Source organism: Mandrillus leucophaeus, unplaced genomic scaffold (assembly GCF_000951045.1).
Source record: "Mandrillus leucophaeus isolate KB7577 unplaced genomic scaffold, Mleu.le_1.0 Scaffold784, whole genome shotgun sequence".
NCBI classification, from domain to species: domain Eukaryota; kingdom Metazoa; phylum Chordata; class Mammalia; order Primates; family Cercopithecidae; genus Mandrillus; species Mandrillus leucophaeus.
The window spans coordinates 1,734,950-1,743,068 of record NW_012108519.1 but is presented as its reverse complement, the minus strand read 5'-3'; positions in this window follow the sequence as shown (position 1 = coordinate 1,743,068).

Below are 8,119 nucleotides of genomic sequence, written 5' to 3'. Positions count from 1 at the left end.
TGTATTCTTCCAATAATCCCATGATTTAAATACCATCTACCAAATTTGTCAAATGTATATTATCATCACATACCTCCCCCTATAGCCTCATAGTTATTTGATCAAATGTGTACCTGAAACCACCACATAGACAGCAAAAAGGCATCTCAATTTTAATATAACTAAAACTGAATTCACAGTAACAAGTAGCCGCCCTTTGAAAACATACAACATGACCTGAGAACAGGAATAAGCTGCATTAGCAAGTGAAAATTGAAGTTGTGACTCAGGTCCAATAGATGTGAATCAAGATAGATAGATAGATAGATAGATAGATAGATAGATAGATAGATACATAGATACATAGATACATAGATACATAGATACATAGATACATAGATACATAGATAAAAGGCCTATCATATTCAAATTCCTAGACTGGAACTAAATCACCAATGTGATCATGGAAATGCAAACACTACCTGAACAGTATGCAAACCCCCAGAGGAACAGCTTTTTTTGTGTAAATGCTGTACAATACTTTCAGTAAGTAAGTTACAGATCCTGTGCCTTGTTGATGCAAACACAGCAGATGGTTATACAAATGAATTATACGTACTAAATCTTAGTAGTGAATTTAATTAATTATGAATTTATGAGATTGAATCATTTCAAGATACTTTCCACTTAAGGACAGATTGAAAGGAAGTCTCAAACATTCCAGTAAAATGCAAGTGGTTGCAGGCTAATGAACATTATAAAGACTTAGCATAGTTTCTCAAGGCATTCTATTTATTATAGCTATAATCAAGTTTAAAATGTTGACATATCTTTCTAAATCTAAACCATACTAAAATCTCAGAAAGATGGGCAAATGCATCAAACATTTCACAGTAAAATAGGATCATTCCATAATTGTTTATCTCTAGAAGTTGTTTATGTGTACCACGCAGCCATCAAAAAACAGGAACAGAACTGAACTTAGCTTAAATTTTTATAGAGTTCAATTATTGAGGGATATAAAAATAAGAACTACTGATTATGATACTAACTTAGGTTTCCATAGTGACAGATATAATTTTTAAATACTTATCTTTATTTTACAGATTTTTTGTTTACAGCAGAACTAAATTTCAAAAACTACTAAGTAAAACATTTAGTACAGCTGGGTGCTGAATCTATCAATTCCAATTCCACTGTCAGAATGATCCATAGGAGTTTGTTAGCCTCCCTGGATCTTAGTTTTGACATCTCAAAAATGAGAAATATGATTACATAAGTGTTTAATAGAGTGTAATGCTTTAAAAATGTATTTACATGGCTAGTATCCTTCTCAACTGTGAGATTATATAAATGACTGTATACACTGATTTTTCTGATTACTTGCATGTCATTGAATTTGGATCAGTACTCAAAGAGCCTGTATGTCTTCATTTTCAAAAAACAGTCAAGTAATAATATTAGATTATTCTCTTTATATCAATAGAGAAAAAAACTGTGAAATTTCAAAAAAAAAATAGTTCAAAAGCAACTAACAGATATTATAAAGCAGAACAAATAAAATGATAGGCCATTTTAAAAGTTAAACAATAAATTTTTCATATGTGAGTCATCAGACCCAGAATTCCTGTGCATTATAGACATAAGATTACCATTAGATCACTTCAAAAATAAAATATAAGTAGTTTTCCATTTTTGTAATGTAGAAAAAATTACAAAATATATTTTCTATGAGTATTAAATCTGCCATTTTAAAGTTTAGTAATATAAAATGTTGATATGTGCAACATTATTTTGGCCATCTCTACAATGTGTAGCTAAAAGACAAGAAGACTATACTGTCTCTATTTGAGGTTAAAATGTACTTCTGCTCACTTCCACTTAATCAAATCACTGGATAAACTAAGAAAAGAGAGAAGATAAAGCAGAGGATAAAGTAACTGTTGTGAGTAAATTAGCATTTAAAAGATGAGAGAAAAGGAAAATGCAGTGAGGAAATAACTGAGATCTTATTTATAGAATATTTTCCCAGACCAATTTCCTGAAGCATTTCTACTATGTGTTCTTGTAGCAGATTTATTGTTTCAGGTATTACATTTAGGCCTTGGATCCATTCTGAGTTGATTTTTGTTTAGGGTAAGAAGTGGGGGTCTAGTTTAATCCTCCTGCATAAAGATATTTAATTTTCCCAGTATCAATTCTGAAAGAGACTGTGATTTCCGCAATGAGTATTCTTGGCACCTTTGTCAAAAATCAGTTGGCTATAGATTTGTGGATTAATTTATTGGTTTTCTATTCTATTCTGTTGGTCTATCAAGCTGTTTTTATGACAGTACAATGCTGTCTGGGACACAATAGCTTTGTAGTATATTTTGAAGTTTGGTACTGTGATACTTCCAGCTACGATCTTCTTGCTCAGGATTGCTTTGGCTATTTGGGGTCTATTGTAGTTTCATACAAATTTCAAGATTTTATTTTTATTTGTGTGGAGAATGTCATTGGTGTTTTGGTAAGGATTGCATTGAATCTGTGGCTTGCTTTAGGTAGTATTGTCATTTTAACAATATTAATTATTTTGATCCATGAGCATGGGCTGTCTTGACATTTGTTTGTGTCCTCTTCAATTTCTTTCTTCAGCGTTTTGTAGTTTTCCTTGTAGAGGTCGTTCACCTCCTTGGCTAAATTTGTTTCTAAGTATTTTTATATTTTTGTAGCTATTGTAAATGGGATTGATCTCTTGATTTCTTTTTCAATGAGTTTGTTGTGTATAGAAACTCTTCTGCTTTTTGTGTATTAACTATGTATCCTACAACTTTACTAAATTCATTTATCAGTTCTAAAAGTTTGGTAGAATCTTTAAGTTTTTCTATTAATTCTTAAGTGAATTTTTATTATTCTTAGTTTATTCAACTAAAAGCATTGGCAGGAATGGCAAGACATTGTACTGTGGATTAAGTTGTGATATTACTATGGAATGGTCCAAATTCACAATCAGTATAGTAATGCAAAATGAGCCATTTTGCATGGATCCAAAAGGCTACAAAAGTCATTGTGCTTAGACAAAAGTATGTGTGTGCATGACATAATTAATACCTGTTTCTAATCACTTTGAAGAAGAACTTATCTGGCTTCAAAAATGCAATGTAAATGTTTTATCACTTTAGCACCAGTGCATGAAATAATATTTTAGTTTAGCTTTAGTTTAGTTTAGCTTTGGTTTTCCCAACATGGAAATACCTTCTATAGAGTCTAATATAAATATATATCCTGAGAAATGTGATAGACAGTTTTGTTAATGCCAATCCCTACACAAAGTTAAGTAAGTTACTTAAAATTATTATTGCTATTTTCCTAAAGAAAAGTCTGTCATTCATAGAATGATACTTTTTTTCCAACTTTTATCTTAGAATCAGAGGGGTCATGAGCATGTATGTTACAGAGCTTTAATGTGTGATACTGAGTTTTGGAAGATGAATGAATCCAATAGCCAGGTGGTAAACATAATACTCACTAGGTAGTTCCACCCCATGCCCCCTTCTCTTTCACTTCCGTCTTGTATTCCCAGTGTCTATTGTTCACATCTTTATGTCCATGTGTACTCAATATTTAGTTCCGACTTGTAAGTGAGAACATGTGGTATTTGGTTTTCTGTTTTTCCATTAGTTCACTTAGGATTACGGCTTCTGGCTCCATTCATGTTGCTGCAAATGAAATGATTTTGTTCCTTTTTGCGGTTGCATAGTATTCTATGGTGTATATGTACCACTTTTCCCTTATCCAGCCGAGTGTTGATGGGAACCTGGGTTGATTCCGTGTCTTTGCTATTGTGAATAGTGTTTAGATGAACATTATTCACAATATTCATAGATGTATGTGTCTTTTTGGTAGAGTGATTTATTTTCCTTTAGATATATACTCAGCAATGGGACTGTTGAGTCAAATGTAGTTCAACTTGTGATGCTTTGAGAAATCTCCAAACTGGTCCCCACAGTAGCTGAACTAATTTACATTCTCATTAACAGTGTATGTGTTTCTTTTTCTCCATAGCCTCATGAGAAAATGTTATATTTTGACTATTTAACAAAAGCCATTTTGACAGTGTGAGATGGTATCTCATTGTGGTTTTGATTTACATTTATCTGATAGTTAGTGAAGATGACCATTTTTCCATATGTTAGTTGCTCACTTGCATGTCTTCTTTGGGTAAGTGTCCTTTCATATCCTCCACCCACTTTTTAATGGCATTACTTGTATTTTGCTTGTTGACTTGTTTAAGTTATTCATAGATTCTAGATATTAGAACTTTGCCAGATATACAGTTTTGTGAATATTTTCTTGCATTCTGTAGGTACTGTTTATTCTCTTGATGTGCGGAAACTCCTTCATTTAATTAGGTCCCAATTGTAAATTTCTGGTTTTGTTGCAATTACTTTTGAGTACTTAGGCATAAATTCTTTGACAAGGCCAATATCGAGAAGGGTATCTAAAAGGTTTTCTTTTTAGATTTTTATAATTTTAAGTCTTACATATAAATAATTAATTTGTCTTGCGTAGATTTTTGTATGTGGTAATAGGTAGGTGGCCAGTTTCCTTATTCTGCATATGAAGTCAGTTATCCAAGCAACATTCATTGAATAAAGAGTCTTTTCTCCATTGTTTATTTTTGTTGAGTTTGACAAGGACAAGATGGTTGTGAATGTGTGTCTTTATACCTGGGACCTCTACTCAGTTCCATTGGTCTACATATCTGTTTGGTGGAAGTACCAAGTGTTTTTGGTTACTGTAGCCTCGTAGTAAAGTTTGAAATTGAGTAATGTGATGCCTCCAGCTTTGATTTGTTGTTGTTTGCCTAGGATTATTGTGGCTATTTGGGTTTTTTTTGTTGTTTCATATGAATATTAGAACAGCTTTTTTTGTAATTCTGTGAAAAATGGCATTGATAGTTTGATAGGAATAGCATTAAACTTATAACTTATTTGGTGAGTACAGACATTTTAGTGATATCATTTCTTCAAATCCATGAGTATGAAATATTTTTCCATTATCGGTGTCCTCTCTGATTTCTTTCAGCAATGTTTCGTAGTTCTCCTTATAGCGATCCTTCACTTTCTTGCTTAGCTCTCTTCCCCTTTATTTTATTCTTTTTGCAGCTATTTTAAATGAAATTGCATTCCTAATTTGGATAATGTCAACTTGAGCATTATAGGTGTATAGAAATGCTATTGATTTTGTACATTGATTTCATATCCTGAAAATTTATTGAAGTTGTTTATCACTTCTTGGAGCCCTTTGGTGCAGTATTTAGAGTTTTCTAGGTAAAGAATCATATTTCCAACAAAGAAAGATAGTTTGACTTTTTCTTTTCCTATTTGGATATCTTTTATTTCTTTCTCTTGCCCGATTGCTCTGAGTAGGACTTTCTGTTTCCTTGGCAACACTCTCACAGACCCATCCAGGAACAATACTTTGCATCCTTCAATCCAATCAAGTTGACACTCAATACTAACCATCACATATGTTCTTTCTCTGTGAAGATGACAGGAATGTGTATTTTCTGGTTGTTGGGTGGACTATTCTGTAGATGTCTCTTAAGTCCAATTTAATTGTAGAATTAACTTGTTAGATTTCTGTCCCCTCCAATCACTGGTGTCACATCCATGTTTCCTTAGCCCCAAGGGGGACCCTAGTGGGCTGCGCTCCTTGCTCTCTTAGAGGTTATGTGAGCTGAAGATTAGGATTCCAGGAGATCCACAGTGCTCTGGAGGCACATTAGTCCTCTGTCCGTAGTAGAGCCAGACTGGGTTGTGAGGTATGTCTGCAGGTGGTCTGATATTGCAGGAGGTCAAGACCACGGGATATTCAGGCAGTGTGGCATTGCAGTGGGGGTACAGAAGGTTTGGAGCCCATAGCCCAGGGTATTTTACCCAGCAGATATCTGTGAGGACTGCCCAGTTTACTCTTCCTCAACCAGGATTCCTTCTAGTTGCTCTCTTAATAGCTAGCCCCACCACCTAGTTTTGTGATAAGCCTTTTGTTCCCAGATGACTGAACTATTAGGTATTCTGGGCCATGGGGCTCCCTTGGAAAGAGGCTGCAGCTAACAGACAGGGCATGCTCATCTTGGATGGTCACTTGGATGCATAGAGGCACTCAGCTCCCAGGCCTGTCCATGAACCTGTGTCTCAGTCTTTGTAGTGTTTTGAGAGTGGGGGTTCTTTCTTCACTAGAGTGCCAGTCACAGATCTCAGCTTAGTACTCCTGAGCTGTAGGCTCTAACCCTGTGGAGGTTGGGACCAGGCCTGCTGCTCTGTCTTACTGTCTCTTGGTGTTGAGCATCAGCTATGCTGGGGGGTCCAAAGTGCTTCCAGGTCTTCGGCAAAACACTCAGTCAGGGTCACCAGTACAACACATAGGCTGTGCAGTGAAGGCTGTGCTGTGTGCATACTCTTGTAAAAGTGGCCAGGCAGGGGCCTTGGGAAGGGCTGGTGGCCAGGGGAGTGCATAGATTAGATGCGCTCTGGTCACACAGGAAAGACAGCCATGCTTTCTCCTGCCCAGTAGGTAGCAGGGGCTAGAACTTCTCAGAGGAAAATGGAAAGCCTTGGGAGATAAGTACTTATAACCACATTTTGGTGCAACTGGTCCATGTGAAAAACCTCTTGGTTCCCCCTACATTTGATCTCTGTCTCTGCCTCTCTCCAGGCAGATAATCCTCCCAATTCAAATGTCTATGGAGATGATGGTATCTCTTGTAGCTAGAATCCCAGGCATCCATGGTACGAGTGAGTTGTCCACAGTCACTTCACTCACTCCTTCCTTAGGAGCTGTGCAAGGTGCTCAGCTTCCTGCCTTTTTGGCCTAAGCATCTACTTCATCTCTCTAGCAACTCACAATGTTTTTTTCTCAAAAGATCAGTTCAAAGTATAAGGTTTTACTTGATATTTTGGTTGTTCTTGGTGAGACAGGAGCTTCCTGGCTGCATCTAGTCAGCCATCCTGTCTGCATTCAAAAGAATAACAATTCTTCATGATTTTCTGGCAAAGCTTGTAGCTCTAATTTGGGTATTGATAGTTATCTACAAATATATGTATTACAAAATATATTAATATGTGACATCATATATGTCATGTAATATATAATTGTATACATTATTATAATCACTTTATGTTGATGCTTAGAAGTATTTGTAGCATATAGTAAATTTGATGCATGTATTAGTTATTGAGTATTCCATTTCTATTTTATATTCAACACACCAAAAAAAAGATTTATGGCTCTGCCTTATATATGTAATTTCTTATTTTATTAAATGTGTTATTTTATACTGCTTCTCCAAATCTAAATGTCAAATTTGTTTTCCTCTCTCTGTGTCTTTCTCTCTCTCTTTAGTTTATATCTATTCAGGCAACAAAACTTTATACTCTTACTTTTCCTGTATTCAGATTGTCTTTATACATTTTCCTAATATTTAGAACACTTCACTTGGGCTATAATTAATCTACGCTTCTACAGTTTCTCCATATTGTACATTACTGCTATATTACTCTTCTTAAAATATTTTCTCTTCTGCTACCTGCCTGTTTAAGATTTAAAGTGGAATACTATAAGGAATCAATTCTAATTTTTTTTCCTGATATTGCCTATCCTCGCTGATTAAGCTTTAACATTCATCTTTTTTCCTTTGCCTCTCCTCATATATCCCCATTAATCATAGGGATATTCTGAAAATTTTGACAATATATAATGATTCACAAAATGTATTATTTTCATCAATCTGGTTATTCATAGATTTATGCTAGAGAAAAATGTTTCACCTTTTAAGTTGCTCACAGACTAGATAAACTATTAACAAGGTCCACATGTGTAACATGTTATACAGATGACAATGAACCATTTCTTATTTTTTCTGACCTTCATGTAAAACTCATGTCTAGAAAAGCTCAAAAGTAATCTTTTTAGAATCTCACAATCAAAATTTAAAGTGCGACAGACCCTGAGGAAGGGTATAATAAAAATCTTTTTTTTTGTAATATGTATTAGGACAGATAGAAGTAGGGCAACATTTCAGACTGTTAAAAAAATGAAAACATGATAACAATTTTAACAGTTTTAATAATCTAAATTATATATAATACATTAC